Source organism: Vigna unguiculata, chromosome 3 (assembly GCF_004118075.2).
Source record: "Vigna unguiculata cultivar IT97K-499-35 chromosome 3, ASM411807v1, whole genome shotgun sequence".
NCBI classification, from domain to species: domain Eukaryota; kingdom Viridiplantae; phylum Streptophyta; class Magnoliopsida; order Fabales; family Fabaceae; genus Vigna; species Vigna unguiculata.
In genome coordinates this window covers 23,275,666-23,295,624 of record NC_040281.1, presented here as the reverse complement: position 1 = coordinate 23,295,624, position 19,959 = coordinate 23,275,666, and positions in this window count along the sequence as shown.

Genomic DNA, 19,959 nt, shown 5'->3' with positions numbered 1-19,959 from the left:
AAAAGTATATTGATAAAGAATAAAAGAATAAATTCATTATTAAAAAGTGATAGAAAAAGAAACTATTGATGAAGACAAGATAGACTATACTTCTTCACATATTTTGAAACATTATACTAATGATCAAATTGTTTAGTAAATAAGCCATTTTTTGAAGCATTATACTAATGACAAAATATAATGATCTCAAAATTATATTACTTTGGCCCCTCCAACATTTTTAGTCAAGATCCGCTACTGTCTTGATACTTTAATTTTCTTAACTAGACTCTTACCTTCGAGAAATCAACAATGTACTAATCCTTAATGCATCTTAAGGTGGTGTGTTCTTTCATCTTTTTCACCTATTTGATTTGATTTTCAATTCACTCTTTACTCCCTGACTTCCAAGCTTTGGTGGAGACATATATAGTGTCATTGGTTAAATTTATTGGTTTCAAGTCCCTTTTAAGAGTTTAGAGAAGCTTTAAGTCCTAGGGAGGAGCTTATCAAGTGAAAATAAAAGTGTTGGCTTTAACCCATCATAGAATATCTTACACCACTCCAAGTAAGTATCCTTTTCAAATGGGTTTTTCTTATGTCTTTCAACCCATCTTTGTGTTTTGTAATTCATATTGTTTTCTTATATGTTTATGTGTGTCTTTCAGCCCATCTCATTATTCCATATTTTCAAATTATATTGTTCATCTGAAAATCCATTGCATAATTCATCACTAAATCTTTATAATGCCTTTCTATGTGTTTGTTATTTAGTTGTTTCTAATTTTATTATCAACTCGCAATCAGACATTTGTAAAGTTATTAGCACACTTAAGAGCTAACTTCCCAAATTATTCGATTAAGAAAATTCGTTTTGATAATGTTGGTGAATTTATAACATGTTTTTCATGAGTGTTGTATATCAATTGGAATTGAAGTTGAACATCCAGTAGCACATGTTCATACTAAAAGTGGGCTTGAATAATAGTTAATAAAACATTTAAAAACAGTTGCAAGACCATTACTTATGAGAGCTAATTTTCCAATGGCTACTTGAGGATATGCAATTTTACATGCTACAATATTGATTCACATCAAGCCATCAAGTTATCATAAATACTTTATTATGCAGTTGGTTTTCAGTTAGTAACCTAATATTTCTCATTTAAGAATTTTTGGATGTGGTGCATATGTTCCATTTTCCCCACCAAAAGGGACTATGATGGGTCCTCAAATATGATTGAGAGAATATATGATCAATATGACCCTCCATCAATAATAAAATATGTTGAACTATCAACAACAAACTTATTTACAATTTATTTTTTCGACTATCATTTTGATAAATAAGTTTTTCCAACATTACGGGGAGAAAGAAAACAATTGATAAAAGATATTGCTTGGAATGAATTATCATTATTTTATCTTGATCATCCTACAAAAGAATGTGAATTGGAAGTTCAAAAGATACTTCCTTTACAATATTAGTCAATCAATTACCATATTTTTTACCAACAGAAATGGTAACTAAAACATATATATTAGTTGCTAATGCTTCAAATAGATTTGATATTAATTCATAACACACTTGAAGTGTGGTAGGCCTATTGGTTCCAAAGACACGCTTGAAGTGTGGTAGGCCTATTGGTTCCAAAGATAAGAACTCTCAAATGAGAAAATAAGCTAAAATGCTTGATGACCTAATCGAAAAGGTGCAAATCCCAAAAGATTATTTGATATAATTAAAGATTTGTTCTAGAAGAACCTCAGGTACTTGAAATTGTTGAAAACGATGAGATTTCAATAAATTATGTCATAAATCATATAATATGGAACCAAAATGAAGTCAACATTGATGAGACTTTTGCATATAATATAGCGATGAATGTTATGATTGACAATGAAGATCAAGAACCAATGATCATTGAATAATGTCGATAAAGAAATGATTGGCCAAAATGAAAAGATACAAAGAAACATAATTAGTTTTGCATGTTAAAGGAAAGGTTTTTTTACCTGACACTTAAGGGTGTGAAACCCGTTAGGTACAAATGAATTTTTGTGCAAAAGCAAAATAAGAATGGTGAAATTGTTAGATACAAAACACGATTAGTTGCTCAAGGGTTTTCACAAAAAAACATGGTATTGATTTATGAAGAGACATATTCAATAGTATTGATGCAACAATATTTTGATATTTGACTATTCTCGTTGCACAAAAAGGTTTGCGTTTATATTTAACAAAATGATGTTACAATATATTTGTACAATTCTCTTGATGATATTTATATGAAAATCCCCGAAGGATTTAATTTGTCCAACAAGACAAATTCTAAAAAGGCTTATTCAATAAAATTGAACAAGTCCTTTTATTAATTAAAGCAATTAAGATGTATGTGGTATAACAGTCTTAGTGAGTACTAGTTAAAAGAAAAGTATAAAAATGATCATATTTGTCCTTGTATTTATATGAAAATATTAGAAAACAAATTTTCCATAATTGTTGTTTATGTAAATGACATAAACATTTTTAGAACTCTTAATGAGCTCACAAAGACAATTGATTGCTTAAAGAAAGAATTTGAGATGAAGGATCTTCTAAGGCCAAAGTTTGTTTGAAATTAGAAATTAAGTATTTAAATAAATGTGTTTTTATACATCAAGATGCTTATATAATTAAGGTGCTTAAAAGATTCTAAATGGATAAGTCACATCCATTATACGCTCTAATGGCTATGAGGTTGTTAGATGTTGATAAAGGCTCTTCTTATACCTCAAGAAAATGAAGATCTTTTTGGTCCAGAAGTACCTTATATACTTTGTTACTTTAATAGTATTACGAATATGGGCTTATTTTATCCAAATTATTCAAAATCATATCTAATGGGTTATGCAGATGCATATTATTTATCAGATCCTCACAATGTCATAGTGGTTGATCACAAACAAAATATTTGTTCACATGTGGTAACACAATGATTTCATAGCAGTCTCTAAAACAAACCATAATAGCAACATTATAAAATCATGCAAAATTTTAGCATTATGTGAGGTAAGTCGTGAATGTGTTTGGTTAAGGTCTATAATTCAATATGTGCGACAAACTTGTGGTTTATCCTCGAAAAAAATGGAATCAACAATCATATATGAAGACAACATTGCATTGTTTTATTGAAATGGTGATATAAAGATCCAAAAGATTTGTTCATGTGAAAATTTGACAAGTTTATTTACAAACCAAAGAGAACTTTTGAGTAATGGTTCACAAGATTTGATTTTGCCATTTTAATGATGCGAGTTTACATGAGAGGGGAGAAATATAATATGTGATGAACAATATTCTATTCAAGAATATAGAATGTTGTACTCTTTTTCCTTCACTAAGTTTTTATCCCAAAGAGTTTTTCCTAGTAAGGTTTTAATGAAACATATTCTCTTATCAATGGACACCCAAGGGAAGAGAGTGTTAAGAATTAATGATCGCGAATTAATGATCGCTTATTGATATCATTGATTGATTTACTAGAATTACTTATATGATTATTTACTCTCTTTATGAGGTTTAAAGATTTAAATATTTGGTATTAACTATTTGATTTGTATCCTTAATGAGTTACATTTTATACTATAAATTATAAGTATAAATATGACTCTTCTTCCTACCAATAATATGACACATAAAAGTTTCTCTCTATCCACTATTATTCATTTTATTATTCTTTCTATTATTAGTTTTATTTTATAACATTATTGTTGTTATGATGAATTATTAATGTATTTATTGTGAATTATTGTTGCTCTTAATTGAAATATTATGAATTAGATTCTCTTCTTCATTTTTAGTGTTGTTTTTCTATTGAACCTTGAAAAAACATATTTCAAAATATAAAATATTAAAATCAAGTTTAATATATATTATTACTATTTTTAATATATTTATTATTTCTATTATTTATTTAAATATATTATTATTGTTGTGAACTGAACTATTTTAAGTAATTTTATTATTAAAGAGAGTTTATAAATTTTTTAGAGAATAGCGTATGTCATGTGTAACTTTAATCTGAGAAGTATTATGTGAAAGATTTCTCAAATTAAGAAGACTATGTTGAAGATTCTTAGTCACGTAAGACGTATAATGAATATAAACTTGAAAAATAATTTACTTATACATTTTGGTTTTGTTGGAAATGGATAAATTAATAAAATTTTTTAAATAACCAAACAAATTAGAAAATTTTGGTTTTGTTGGAAATGGATAAATTAATAACTTTTTTAAATAATCAAACAGATTAGAAAGTATACGTGAATTGTTGTTTTTCATAAATATTTATGCTCATTGTATTTGGTTTAATATTTACTCTTGTTTTCATTGTTGCTAATGACATTAATAATTATGTAAATAAATTATATGGGGAGCATATGACATTGGAATATGATATTTTAACAATCCATTTTTAACAACTTCTCTCACTACCTGACGTGACAGTTGTAACATCCCTAAGAAATACTACTTAATTAAATAAATAATTATAAAAATGAAATTCAAACGTCGCAATATTATTATTTCCAAACGCGCCAGAAATTATGAAATAGTAGTAATAAAAGTATTAAAATTTCCAAAATCCAATACAATAGTAAAAAAACATGGTAAAATCCCTAGCTCAAGTCCCCAAGCTAGTCCTCTCTCCGTCATCTAGCCATCCACAACATCACCTGTATTATCATATGCTCATGTGTAAATAATTACACGATCATCGCCAAGCACAAAAGAAAGGGTGAGCTTATAAAAATAAAAACAACATATACATAACAAAATGTAAGCAATACACCCATCTTATTCATCCTATTTAGTTCTTGGCCAAGACCTTATCCCCAAGACTTTTCAACCTTCACAACACACAGATAGTTAGCCTCAAATTCAGGGTTTATGATGCTCATACGAACCTGCCTGCTCGTGGTCCTGCCTCTACGAACCTCCCCGCTCGTAGTCCTACTCTACGAACCTCCTTGCTCGTAGTCCTGCTCTACGCACCTGCCCGCTCGTAGTCTAACATATATGATCCACCAGCTACATACCTCCCTGCATGCAGCATCTCTCAAGTGTGAGCACGGAACATACGAACCTACCTCGCTCATATCCCCACACGAGAGTAATTGGATATGAACCTCCCCGCTCATATCATCACATGTTCACCACCATCCATGACCCTGCCCGCTCGTGGTCCTGCCTCTACGAACATCCCCGTTCGTAGTCTTACTCTACGAACCTCCCCGTTCGTAGTCCTGCTCTACGCACCTGCCCGCCGGTAGTCCAACATATATGATCCACCAGCTACGTACCTCCATGCACGCAGCATCTCTCAAGTGTGAGCACGGAACATACGAACCTACCTCGCTCGTATCCCCACACGAGAGTAACTGGATATGAACCTCCCCACTCATATCATCACATGTTCACCACCATCCATGAACCTACTCGCTCATGGTACAACATCTCCTGATCCAAGTATAGCATCACCGCTTAAAAGCAACGCACGCAAGTCCAAATTGCAGCTTTATCGCCTGGCGCAACCTAAGCGCCGCTAGGCAAAACCTGCACAGACCGCCTGGTGGAACCTCCTCGCCGCTAGGCGCCATGCTCCAAACATACCCACTATTTTAGGGTTTGTCGCCTAGCAGAGCACACCCTGCCGCCAGGCGCCACGCGGTGCAGAGGCTTCCCTAGAGCTCCTATCGCCTAACGCAACTACCAGTGTCGCCAAGCTATATCAGTAGCGAATCTGCTGGTTTTTGGCACCCCAAAATGACTTGTTCTCCTATCCCGATTGCTCGAAAGGTATATTACACATTGCTTTTCAGGACCTGCTAGTTTCCAGCCATCCCACTATCACTTTAACTCCCTATATCTCATTCATATGTTCATTTATTCTAACTATGTGATTCACCAAGTTCTCCTTCCAAGCATAATTGTTCAATCAAGCTTAAAAAAATTGCCTAATCCAACCAAATGAAATTACTCCAATCTGAAAGTTATAATTCAGTTGCCACCTTAGGCTATACGAGCTCATATCAAAATAATTTTCTAAGTCCACTGTCATATACTTCCATTCAGCTCCAATTCTTATGCTTAACCAATTTAATACATTCTTTTATCCTTCAACCATTATTAATTGTCCTACTAAGACCCAAGATCATACACTCACTATTTAAATCTGGTTATTCTCTCCTGCCACCATTTTCTTATATCAGATTTATTATCCTCACTAAAGTTTCCATTACCTAATTGACATCAATGCATCCTAATTACCCTCCCCACATCATGCACTATCTACACAATGACTAGATTCCTATTCCTCCACTCTTATCATCTAATCGAACCGAAATTCCTCCCACCTTGGATTCACCATTCACCTCTCTCCCAGGCACTACTCCAAGCTTCCCAAAACAACCCTGATTACTCACTATCGCCTGGTGGCCAATCTTATTGGCCGCCAAGCGGTACATCAGATCATGGGTACAAATCCCAGATTTTTGTACTTGCGAAGAATATCAAATTCCGAGAATTTGATCCAGCATCCAATTATAACAGAATACAACAATCTTACATGGTTTACTAGACCCATCCCACTAGTATTATACCACCCTATCAAACACTTCTAATCACATCTTAATCTTCCTTGAATCCAGAATTCAAAATGACCTCTTGGTCTTAATACAAACTCTCCTTGTCCATATTCCAAATTAAACTCGCAAGCACCCAAACAGTAAATATATCATGGCATTATACAATCGCACAACATAAAAGAAACAATGGGAAGTTCTGAAATTCATAAAATTCGCAGTAACACAATGAAACAGTGAAAGCCAACACGCATCGCCTGGCGGTTCCATGTCGCCGCCAGGCAGCTTATGTCACAAAACCTAAAACTGGGTTAGTGCTGATGTGTCACCTGGCAGTATACTCAAACCCGTCAGGCAGTTTCTGGGCGAAAACCCATAAACTTGCGATAAATGGCACAGATAGGGGAAATTTTCATATAATATGGATCGCACAATGCAATGTATATTATATATAATAGAAACACACGAAGACAACTCCTCTTACTTGGAAATCTTCACTTTAATTGGTCTCCTAGCCTTTATTTTATGATGTCCAAGGGCCTCTCTTTGCTATTTCTTAAGAACTCAGATGTCCCTCTCCCAAAACACCAATGATTCCTCTGAATACCTCCCTCACCAGCACTCATGAATTGCAATCTCGAAATTTCCCTATTCTGACCAATTTACTCTCTCTTAATTACACCTTAATGAGGGTTAATGATCCCAAAACGAATTCTAGACTTAATCATGGGATTAGTGGCTATTCAAAGCCCATTATTGTTATTTTACAGCTCCTTTGGTTGCCCCCTTAAGCTGTCTCTCTTGGCTGCTAGGGTTCCTAAACCCTTTCATATCCATGCCAAAAGAAAATTTGGCAAAAAGAGAGTTAATTCGTTCTTAGCAAGGTTTGTAACCACAACCACTCAATTACAAAGCCAATGCACAACCAATTCAACCAATACATGTCTCGTGATAATTCCTAAAATTTTAGGATTACAGTATCACTATCCACATTCAAACATATCATTAAAAATAATGCACAAATTAAAATAACATACAATTTGCATACATAGGACTCGAACCCAAGTCCTCTCACACAATAAAGTATTCTCAACCACTTGAGCTAGTACTTTTCCACGTCATAGCACTCCGCATTAAATGCCTTAAAGGCTCATACTACCCGTATTTATTAAATAATTATTTAATTAATTATTTAAATTTCTTGGGTCTTACAACAATGAGAGAATTTTTTTTTTAAATCCACGTAAGCCATGTTTTGAAAGAAGCGCGAGAGAATGAAGGTTTTTGTGTTCGTGTGAGGAGTGGATAGCAGTTACCTTGTGTTGCAGAAACAATCAAGTGGCATTACAGTTAGAGGTGCTTCGTCTTCCTGTTGCTCTGAAGTTCTTCGTCTTCCAGTGAAGCTCATTCCTTTCACCTCAGGTGAAACCCCATTTTGTCGTTTCATTCCTTTCATTCCATTGTTGGCCACGATGTAGTTGGTGGAAGAAGTGTAGGTTGACAGAGTTGCTGAAGTTGGGGGTGGGTGAATCTCATTTTCAATCTTGTTCTCCTTCTCATTTCTGTTTGAAAGCTGCCATTTTTGCACTACTGTTGTAACTGGTGTGAATATTGGAGGAGGTACATTTGGTTTTTGTTTTGAAGAAGTTATTGCGCGGTAAGTAAATCATTCATTCGACATTTCTATCTTTGGTTGCCATGATGGGTTGTGATGTAGTTGAAATTTTGTTTCTGAAAGGGGATTTCTTATTTCGTTTAGGGTTGATTTATATCCATGTTCGAGTGTTTTGGTTACTGTTTTGGAAGGAAGAAATGAGGTTACTTGTTGGGGTTTAATTTTCTTTGGTTACTACATTTTAGTTTTGGGTGCAAGCTAGTTGTTACTGATTTGGTTTTTGTTGAAAGCGAAATGGAAAGGAAACGAAAAAGAAATTCATGATCAGAGAAATTGAAGAAGGATGTGAATAGAGGAAAGACATTTTGTAGCACAAAGAAAGCATATGTGAGTGATGCGAAAGCTTGTGATAACAAAGAGGTAACTTAAATAATAAATGTATATATGCATTAAATTTCATATATTTGTTACATTGTTGACCTTTGTGTTAATTGTAAGTTGAAATATATTTATTTTTTTAGGTCTGCATTGAGCACCGATGCCAAACTAAATACATTGTTGAAGAAAATGCCTTACTTAGCAGTAATCACTGTGCCAGACTTGAATTGACCCCTTTTTCTTCTTGCCGATGGATAAAGAAGGAGCTGAACATCAAATGTGCCTTGTTAAGAGAGGTTTTGAGTCAGTGGGTTCCGAACGGGGAATTCATCCAAGTTAGGTAGTAGTTGGTTAAGTTTAGTACTTTAGATGTGAGTATATGTTTGGGCTTAAGTTCAACGGGCAATGATGTTGTTTTTCATAGTGATTTGTGTGGGGAAGTGGTGTTGATTTTTCCTTCAAAGGAAATAAAGATCAGTGACATAATTGAAAGGATGCGTGAGTTGGTTAGTGAGGCAGATGATGTGGAGAATGTTTGCCGACTTTATGGGCTTGTATGTGTTGCTGTTTTGTTTTTTCCTAGGACGTCTAGGACTCTGACAAACCTACCTTTTAGGTTATTAGATAACCTAGATACACTGAGGACGTATCGGTGGGCTAGTTATGTTCACAATTTTCTGATTTCTTCATTGAATAGATCATCGATAGTGTATAGAGAGAAATCAAATGACCACACTATATTTGTGTCTAGCTCAGTGGTTGTGGTTCAGGTACAGATTTGTTTATATTGTAATAATAACTTGATGTATTTGTTTTTGGAGCTATTATAATAATGGCAACTTTGTTAAAGGTGTGGGCGTGTCAGAGGATTTCTTTGGGAGATATAATTGATACACTTGCCTTCCCTCGATTTTTGTCTTTGTCGTTGTTAAGAATGCGAGGAGAAAGAATCAAGAAGTAATTTGAACGCAACCAGGTGCCTTATGTTGTTTATAGTTGTGTTAAGTGTAGAATTGCCAACATATATGTATTCATTTGTTGAGTACTTGTGTATTAGAACTTTTTATGCTAAGTATGAAGTGTATAACTACGAACCCATTAGAATTGATTTTTACATAAGGTTATTTAGAAAAATATGATGTTGGTGGTGGAAAAAATTGAACTTTTATTTGTTTCTATGATTTCGTAATTTAGCACTAAGCAAAGTGTGGAATTGCATAAGTGCAATATATTGAGTGCTTATACAGAATCAATTATGTGGTTGTTTAGTAGTGGGTATTTGCTAAGCCATGCAAAATTATTTGCAGAATTGACTTGAATTTTAATTTGACAGTCTGAGTTCAATGTATTTAACTACAAACCTGTGTTTTTGTAATTGCAAATCCATAACATGTGATATGAACAAGTGTTTGTTATGTTTTTGTTTGTTGAGAAATGTGACTTGCCATTTGGATCCAAACTCAATGTTGGTGCAGGTTCGAATGGATTGGGCACTAACCCAAGAGGAAATGAACCTTCCAATCTTGGTTGATGAGGCACCTCCAGTGAAAAAAAGAAGAAGAAAAGTGAATTACTGGAGAAGCTTAATGCAAACTCCAAATTTCTGGTGGAAATGAAAGAAGATCTGGAGAGGATGAAGAGATATTTTTACAGCAGGGCTGCAACACAAGGATTTGATGAGGAACACCCTGCTGGTTCTGATGCGGTTGGGGTGAGTGGTGGCAGAGATGATGCTCTACATGTTAATGCTGAAGAGGGCAACATTGAGGCTGACAACACAGCTGCTGCAGACGCCCAACGAAATGCAAATGCAATTGACAGTGAGCAGATATTGGTTGATGCAACAAATGAAATTGATGAAGCTGTTGAAGTCGTTGTAGCATCAAAATTGGAATCTACTAACATTGGCGCAACATCTCAATCTAAGAATGGTGCAAGTCATGGAAGTCCTGAAGTACCAACTTTTGGCATTGAGGAAGCTAAAAATACTACTGAAAGAGCCCCAAGTGCTGAAGAAGAGAAAACTGTTGAAGAGCACAAGGATGCCATTGATTCCAGTTTAAGTGACGATGCATTGATAATTGTTGAGGCATTGACCTTTGTTTCGTAGCAGCTAGGCGATCTAGAAGCTGACAACACACCTGATAGAGAGGTCTGTTAATTTAATAATTAATATTTTTAGTAGGAAGCTTGTAACATGTCTGAAATTTGGTGCAGATTTGTGATGAACAAGGCCATGCTTCCCTTTATGAGGTGGTAGAGGCTATGTTGAAGGAAGAAAAGGTGATGAACATTGAAGTGGGTTATGAGAACCCGGATAGCCTAGCCATTGCGCCTTACGTGAAACCCAGTAGTCCTTTTACTCAACCAATAGTCATGTTGGTGAACCAATTACTCCTCTTTCTCAAGTACCTGCTCCCTACGTGAAGAAGTTAGTTTTGTATAAAGTTGTAACTTCGAAATCAAAAGGTAATGGGAATCAATTTTATTTTTTGTTATTGTTTGTGTTATTTTAGTGACTTTAATATAAACTTGTTCACATGACATATGTTTATTTGTTGAAATCAATGATCAGATTCTGACTAGTTCTGAAACGAAAAACTTTGCGCAGCGTGAATGAATTGACAACATGGTAAGATTGGTGAGTCAAGTTAATTTGACATGGTAAGGTTGGTGCTGACTACTTTGTTGTTTTGTGTGTATGTAGTCCATTTTCTTTGCAGCAGGCCACTTTATGTATAAGGAAAAATGTCAGACTGAGAGTATTAGTAGAGTAATTTTTAGTCCAATGTACATAGTATGTGTAGTGCTTTATTTATACACAATTTCAATTTGTTTGCCAAACTTAATTCTATTCATATTTTATGCAGGATAAGGTGATATGTAATTGTGCAAAGAGGAAAGTTAACAGACGGGTGTGGTCTTTACCGGACTACAATGAATTTTTTCAAAATTGACTTCTTTCTATAGATGATGTTTTGACAGCAAAATATGTTAGTATTGTTAATGTTCTTTGTTCTAGCTATATTGAGCTTGTGTGTATCAATTATGTGCTCCTAACTTGATTTACTTCTTTCAGCTAATGGCACCCGTGCTTCATAACAACCACTGGTGGTGCTATGTCCTTCATTGAGAATCGAAAAAATTATTTGTGCTTGACTCCCTAAGACACAAGTGTCCTAAGAGAAAACAAATTGACAACCATATTGTAAGTAGTGTTATGTTGTTCAGTATGTGGAATTGATTTTTAGTTTGTTTTGTCTATTAAGTAATAGGACATGTTACTTGAATTGGTATGTTTAAAGGCACATAATCTGAAGCTGTAGTTTTCAATGCTGATGTCTCCCCCACCCAAAGAGAAACCAACTTTCAAAGTAATCATTGAAGAGCTGCCACAACGACCAGATTTGTAAGTTGTTATGTTTGTTTATCATTCAAAGTAATCATTAATGTTACTGAATTTGTTTTTCATGTTCAGATTCGAATGTGGTATTATGGTACTCAAATATCTTGAGCATTGGGAACCTAACAAAAAGTACAATGGCCAAAGTATGCCTACTTATAGTGGGGTAAGTTCAAGGTGCAAAAAGGAAATTATTATGTCATGTATTGATGTGAAAAGTTAAGTTGAATGTAATAAGTTTTTAATTTATGATTGCAGGCGGAGCTGCAACAGTTTAGGCAAGACTACATATGCGATTGGGTTCTAGATGCAGAAAATATTCACCGCGACACTGTTCTATTCGCCATTCAGTACAACACATTTGATTTCCCAACACTAGATTGATACTTTTAGAACATCAAATGTTGTAAATGAGAAGCTGTTATATGATTTCAACAAAATTGTTTAACACTTATTGGCTTCGATGATAAGTATCCCATTTGGTGGCGTGAGTAAATTATGGACTTCATTAAAAAGGTTAACTCACACCAATTGATAAGAAATCATGTTTATATGTTTTGGAGATTGTTTTACAGTTATTGCATATTAAAAACTTCCAGTTTTAGTGGAAAGTTGTGTTAGTGTAAGACCCGTAAAAATTAATTAATTAAATATTTAATTAATTAATAAATGTGGGTAGAAAGCACCTTTATGACAGTATTTATTGGTTTATGTGACGTGGAAAAGTACTAGCTCAAATGGTTGAGAGTACTTTTATTGTGTGAGAAGACTTAGGTTCAAGTCCTATGTATGACAATTATATGTTGATTGTTTTATTATTGATTTTTTTTATACTATGTATGGGTATGGAATTGACATTGTAATCTTATCATGATTGGAATGTATCACTAATATGAATTGGTTTAATTGGTTATACACTTGAAGGGTGACTAAATGGTCATGGGTTCAAACATGGTTGGGAATGAAATTTGAATTTTATTTTTTTAGTGTAGTTTTGGAGGTAATTAAATGAGACTTAATCACCCCAAAAGGCCTAAATTCGTTCCAGCCCTTTAACCCAATAATAAGACACATATAAAAGGCAAAAATTGAGGTGGAAAGGGGTTTTTGCAACTATTTTCGTTTTGGGTGAGAGGAGAGCAGAGATTGGAAGAGTGAGAGTGCAAGGGCTGAGTGAGAGAGAGAGAGAGGTGGAAGCAAAGAATTTGGTGCACCAAGGAATCCCTAGTCTCTTCGCAAATTCAATCAAGAATTCAGGTTAGGGGAGCTGAACCCTTGTTGTTAAGTTTTTGGTCTGTTTGTATGAGATTGGTGATCTATTGGCAAAGAATTCGAGTTGAATGTGGGGTGAATTCGGGGTAGGGTAAATGGGTACTGTTTTATTGCCAATTTCATGTGAATTGATGCTTATGATTGTTATGATGTGGTGTGTATACTCGTATGGTATGAAAAGTGAGAGTGGGAGTCGCTATGGTGTTTGTACTTTGCTGTTTTGTGAGTGTAAGATTGTCAAATTGAATTGTTGTGATCTGGGAGCGTATTTGGGTTCTCTGGTGCAGTGCTTGTGTGCGTAAAACAGTATCAGAACCTGCAATTCTCGCTTAGGCGAGTCTTGCCTAGGCGAGACATGCAGGGACTCACATTCTTAACGTACTCGAGGTTCTTGCCCAAGCGAAGAGGATTGGTTTTGAGCGACACAGACTCTCGCTCAGGCGAGTGATGTTCGCCTAAGCGAGAAAGGGAGGAGTTGCGCGTGTTGAGCGCGACTTCTCGTCCAGGCGAGGGTTTTGTGGGTTTTGAGCGAACCAGGGTCTCGCCCAAGCGAGATGGCCTCGCCTAAGCGAGATGTCGTGATCATGTGTGGTGTTTTGCTTGCGTTTTAGCCCTGGCGAGATTGAAACGGGTGTTTGGGCGAGAGACGATCTCGCCTAGGCGAGAGGATCTCGCCTATGCGAGATGACTTACTATTGTTGCTGATTTAAACTCGCTCAGGCGAGGTGGATTGGCCTAAGCGAGACTGAGGGTCTAGCTTGGGCGAGGGGTCCCTAGCTTAAGTGAGTTTATGCGAATTACTATGTTTTTATGTGCTTGAGAGTGTGTTTTGGCTGTTTATACCATGGTTAGGTGTATATGCATGTAGTGTGATGTTTGGGCTTGAAGGACTAAGTCCACTAGGGGTCTGGGATGTGCTCGGTGGTTGGACACATGATGGGCATGGAACTGGTTGAGTTCCCGTCGACTACTAATGGGCGAAGAGTCCTTAGTATGGTGATTACATGTGTCGAGCGCACGATGGGAAAGGAACTGTGATGTTCCCGTCAGCTACTATTGGGCGAAGAGTCCATAGTATGGTGATTGCGTACGTGCCAGAGTCCAAGTTATGAGACTTGGATGTTTATACTACAGGCGAAGAGTCTGTAGGGCAAGACTATGAGCGGGATAGGCTCATAGGGTTGGACCACGAATGAGTTAGTTTCGTGGGAGCACAGGGAAGTCCTAAAACCTAGTTCATGCATATGACTCATGAAGGACTCATGCAGATGATTTTTTTTATACTATGTATGGGTATGGAATTGACATTGTAATCTTATCATGATTGGAATATGAATTGGTTTAATTGGTTATACACTTGAGGGGTGACTAAATGGTCATGGGTTCAAACTTGGTTGGGAATGAAATTTGAATTTTATTTTTTTAGTGTAGTTTTGGAGGGAATATGAGAGGGCAACAGTAAACCTAGAAGGGGCAGCCAAGGAGGGGGCTGGAAATCATCTTATAAAGGTAATTAAATGAGACTTAATCACCCCAAAAGGCCTAAATTCGTTCCAGCCCTTTAACCCAATAATAAGACACATATAAAAGGCAAAAATTGAGGTGGAAAGGGGTTTTTGCAACTATTTTCGTTTTGGGTGAGAGGAGAGCAGAGATTGGAAGAGTGAGAGTGCAAGGGCTGAGTGAGAGAGAGAGGTGGAAGCAAAGAATTTGGTGCACCAAGGAATCCCTAGTCTCTTCGCAAATTCAATCAAGAATTCAGGTTAGGGGAGTTGAACCCTTGTTGTTAAGTTTTTGGTCTGTTTGTATGAGATTGGTGATCTATTGGCAGAGAATTCGAGTTGAATGTGGGGTGAATTCGGGGTGGGGTAATTGGGTATTGTTTTATTGCCAATTTCATGTGAATTGATGCTTATGATTGTTATGATGTGGTGTGTATACTCGTATGGTATGAAAAGTGAGAGTGGGAGTCGCTATGGTGTTTGTACTTTGTTGTTTTATGAGTGTAAGATTGTCAAATTGAATTGTTGTGATCTGGGAGCGTATTTGGGTTCTCTAGTGCAGTGCTTGTGTGCGTAAAACAGTATCAGAACGTGCAATTCTCGCTTAGGCGGGTCTCGCCTAGGCGAGACATGCAGGGACTCACATTCTTAACGTACTCGAGGTTCTTGCCCAAGCGAAGAGGATTGGTTTTGAGCGACACAGACTCTCGCTCAGGCGAGTGATGTTCGCCTAAGCGAGAAAGGGAGGAGTTGCGCGTGTTGAGCGCGACTTCTCGTCCAGGCGAGGGTTTTGTGGGTTTTGAGCGAACCAGGGTCTCGCCCAAGCGAGATGGCCTCGCCTAAGCGAGATGTCGTGGTCATGTGTGGTGTTTTGCTTGCGTTTTAGTCCAGGCGAGATTGAAACGGGTGTTTGGGCGAGAGACGATCTCGCCTAGGCGAGAGGATCTAGTCTATGCGAGATGACTTGCTATTGTTGCTGATTTAAACTCGCTCAGGCGAGGTGGATTGGCCTAAGCGAGACTGAGGGTCTAGCTTGGGCGAGGGGTCCCTAGCTTAAGTGAGTTTATGCGAATTACTATGTTTTTATGTGCTTGAGAGTGTGTTTTGGCTGTTTATACCATGGTTAGGTGTATATGCATGTGGTGTAATGTTTTTGCTTGAAGGACTAAATCCACTAGGGGTCTGGGATGTGCTCGGTGGTTGGACACATGATGGGCATGGAACTGGTTGAGTTCCCATCGGCTACTAATGGGCGAAGAGTCCTTAGTATGGTGATTACATGTTTCGGGCGCACGATGGGCATGGAAATGTGATGTTCCCGTCGGCTACTATTGGGCGAGGAGTCCATAGTATGGTGATTGCGTGCGTGCCAGGGTCCAAGTTATGAGACTTGGATGTTTAAACTACAGGCGAGGAGTCTGTAGGGCAAGACTATGAGCGGGATAGGCTCATAGGGTTGGACCACGAATGAGTTAGTTTCGTGGGAGCACAGGGAAGTCCTAAGACCTAGTTCATGCATATGACTCATGAAGGACTATGAGGTCATGGTTGGGTGATTTGGAAAGTATGATGATTTTAATTATGTATTTTTGGGTTGGGGAAAACATATTTATTTCATATATCTGTTTATATTTTTATTGTGCATAACTCACCCTATCTGTGTGTGTTTGGCGATGATCGGTTAATTTGTTATCCGGGAGCAGATGATGTGACAGGTGAGCCAGGAGATGCTTAGAGACGGAGAGCATGGGCTACTTGGGATTTTGAAGGAACTTTATAGTTTTTATTTTGATGTAAATATTTTTATGATGAGTTTTAATAACATTTCTATTTCTCGATATTGTACATTCAGACTATGTATGGTACCAGTGATAGTTTTAAATTTCCTGCGTTTTAGGAGAAATAGTTATAATCAATGTGGTATTTATTTTAATTGTAATTTTAATTATAAAAAATTAGTAATATTCCTTAGGGATGTTACAATTAGCGTAAGTGCCAACCTGAACTTTTTTGCATAATATTGTTTTCCCTCACACACAAAGAAGTACTAGCTCTTAAGTTTTGGGAATTTAACATCTATTTTTTGTCGATGAGGTGGGTGGTACAACATGTACCCATTTCAGTAGGTGGTGCTGTCAAAAGTGATCTACAACGTAAGTGCCAATCCAGGACTCCATATCGGCTAACCTGCCTTATATGATTTCAACAAAATTGTTTAACACTTCTTGGCTTTGATGATAAGTATCCTGTTTGGAGGCGTGACTAAATTATAGACTTCATTAAAATGGTTGGCTCACAATAATTCATAAACAATAATATTTATATATTTTGGAGTTTGGTTTAAACTTATTGCATATGAAAAAGTTGTAGTTTAAGTGCAAAACTGTGTTATCGTAACTGCGAACCTGAAGTTTACTTCGAAGCAAAATTTAGGTCCACACTCCATTGACAACCTAACTGCCAACGAACATGAAATGTCTACCACAACCACAATATAAGCAATCACATAAGTAAACGTTTCACCGAATAAAACTAAACTTAACATTTAGTTCAACTTGACATCCAAAACCATAATATATAAGGGGTAATATTTGCCCATATGGTTGTGACTTTGATAATTGCCCTAGCTGAGTGTTCTTGAATTTCTTGAAAGGATCAATTAGGCTTTTAATTTTGTCATAAATGCTGATGTAGGTCATGTCCTCTTCTTCACTGATACCCTCTACTGTCTTCACAAGGATTTGGTCTAGATGCTCCATATTTGGATCCACATTCATTTTCACATTTTGCTGAAGAATTGCTTCAACATCATTGTTTACAAGAACTGGTTCAGTGTGGTTCATATGTGGCTGAACACATTTTTGGGTTGGTTCCTTTTCTACATCAACCGTATGGGAAGTTGCTACCTCTTCCATTGTTGGATCACTGATATCATGCTTGAACACCTATGCATTTGATGACAACATAATCAACAATGTGTTTGGACATGACACAAAATAATGAATAAGGTATTAAATATCAGACCTTAACAATATTCCTTAGTGTGATATTTAAGTACAACTTATTTGGCTTAGGATTGAATACAGACACTTGTTTCAGTAAAATCACAACCCTAATACCAATCAGTGCACCACATTGAGGATGTGAAATTGCTTTTTTGTGAACGCTGACCTGGGTAGTATGCTTTGGGTCCTGATAAAATAGTTCAACACCATTATAATCTTTCTTTAGTAGTTTATGTGGGCAAAATATTTAGGAAATTAAGAACACAATATAACTTTAAAAACCTTAATAGTTAGAAGTCGATCCCCAACCCATTTGCCTTATACCCTTTCACAACACAGGCCACAAAGGGCAATTTGTCATAAAGCTTTTTCGTATACATGGGAGTAACATTTTTTATGTCACCCCCTTCCACCAAACCTGCATTTTGCATTATTTAGGCCAGTCATATTTTATCAGTCATGAGTCATGACAACATGTTCGTAGCATATATGTATAATAGAGTCTTTCAATCATAAATTACCGTGGTGTTTTATGAACACGGTCGCCCATTTCCAAGCATTTGATTCAAAGTCTCGAGCAAATGTTGTTGCAACAATGTCCTCCATAAATTGTTGCGTGGACTGCGCTATTCCTGCCTCACGGTTCATGATCATAGCTTGATAATTTCCTGCTGGACTAGGGATAAAAGACGTACTTCCACTGCACTATCGCATGAAGCTTTGCAACTCTGCTTCGTCTACTTCAAGAGGCTCCCATGGTTCCATTTTCTCTGATGCAAAATCACACAACGTTCTAATTCCAGCTGAAGAAAACCCATTAAGTGGGTCTGATGCAAAGTTGTTGACGAAAATACCCTTGCAAAGTGGTAATTTAAGTGACATGACATTTTCCCACTCCAAAGACTGTCCCGTTGCATTTCTTCTGTGACTTTTTAAACAAGCCACACACACTCGTCCCGTCAGCCATCAACATTTAATTGCATTCATTGCAATGAAGGGCATGGTCTGAATTTTCAGGTTACAAAAAATTTAAAAAAATAAAACACCTTTAAAGCCACTAAAAGCATATTGAACCTGGAATTAATGTTCAGCTGGTAACAGTGGCAAAGAATTTGGACAACATTGAAGATGTTAAAGAAGAAGTTAATACGACCATTAACTTTAACCAACAACCAACTTCGACCACTTATAATGGTGTGTTATTCTCTTCTTAAAGTCTTCCATTGACGTTATACTTCATGAATATGTATTTTATTTTGTGAAATTTTCTGAAATCCAATCTTAAGCTTAGTAAAATTTATTTTCTAAAATGCAATGCTACCCTTTACATGAATCACAAACACAATTCTTTAATTATTCCAATAAATAAAATACCGTAACTCATTAAATGACCATAAGGATGTTGAATGTATGGTTGAACTTAACTGAATGTGAATTTAATTTGATGAACAAATGCAAAATGGGGAACAAGATGACCCAATATGCTTGGATGATATTGCTTTACTTAAGGAAGAATATGGTCTAGGTACATCTGATGGAGATGATACGTATGATAAGGCCTAAGTCATTAACAACAGTCAAGAGGGTGTTGTGCCCACTGTTAGAATGCAATTTGAAAGTGCAGAAGACGTTAAGAGTTTCTACAAGCAACATGCTGTGAGATGTGGTTCATGATCACAATCATGACATTAATCCAACAAAATCGAGGTTAATACGTGGGAATAAAAGATTGAATTTACATGCAAAGCGAACACTTGATATTAACGACGAGGTTGTTGTACATTTGAACAAGACATTTAGGTCGTTGGTTAGTCATGTGGGAGGTTTTGACAACTTACAGTTTCTTGAGCGTGATGCTAGGAGCTACATCGAGCAGCAAAGACGAGCATTTGGCAAGGAGGGAGATGGGTAGGCTTTGATGCAACATTTCTCCAGAATGAGAGAGTTGAATAATTCCTTCTATTATGAAATTGAACTGATGCTGAAAATAGAATCATTAATGTCTTTTAGGCAGATGCAAGGAGTAGATCCACGTTAGTGGACTTTGGTGATGTAATCTCATTCGATACTACATACCTAACCAATAAATACAACATGTCATTCGCACCCTTTGTTGGTGTTAACCATCATGGGCAATCAATTCAACTTGGATGTGGGTTGTTGTCTTCAGAAGATACATTA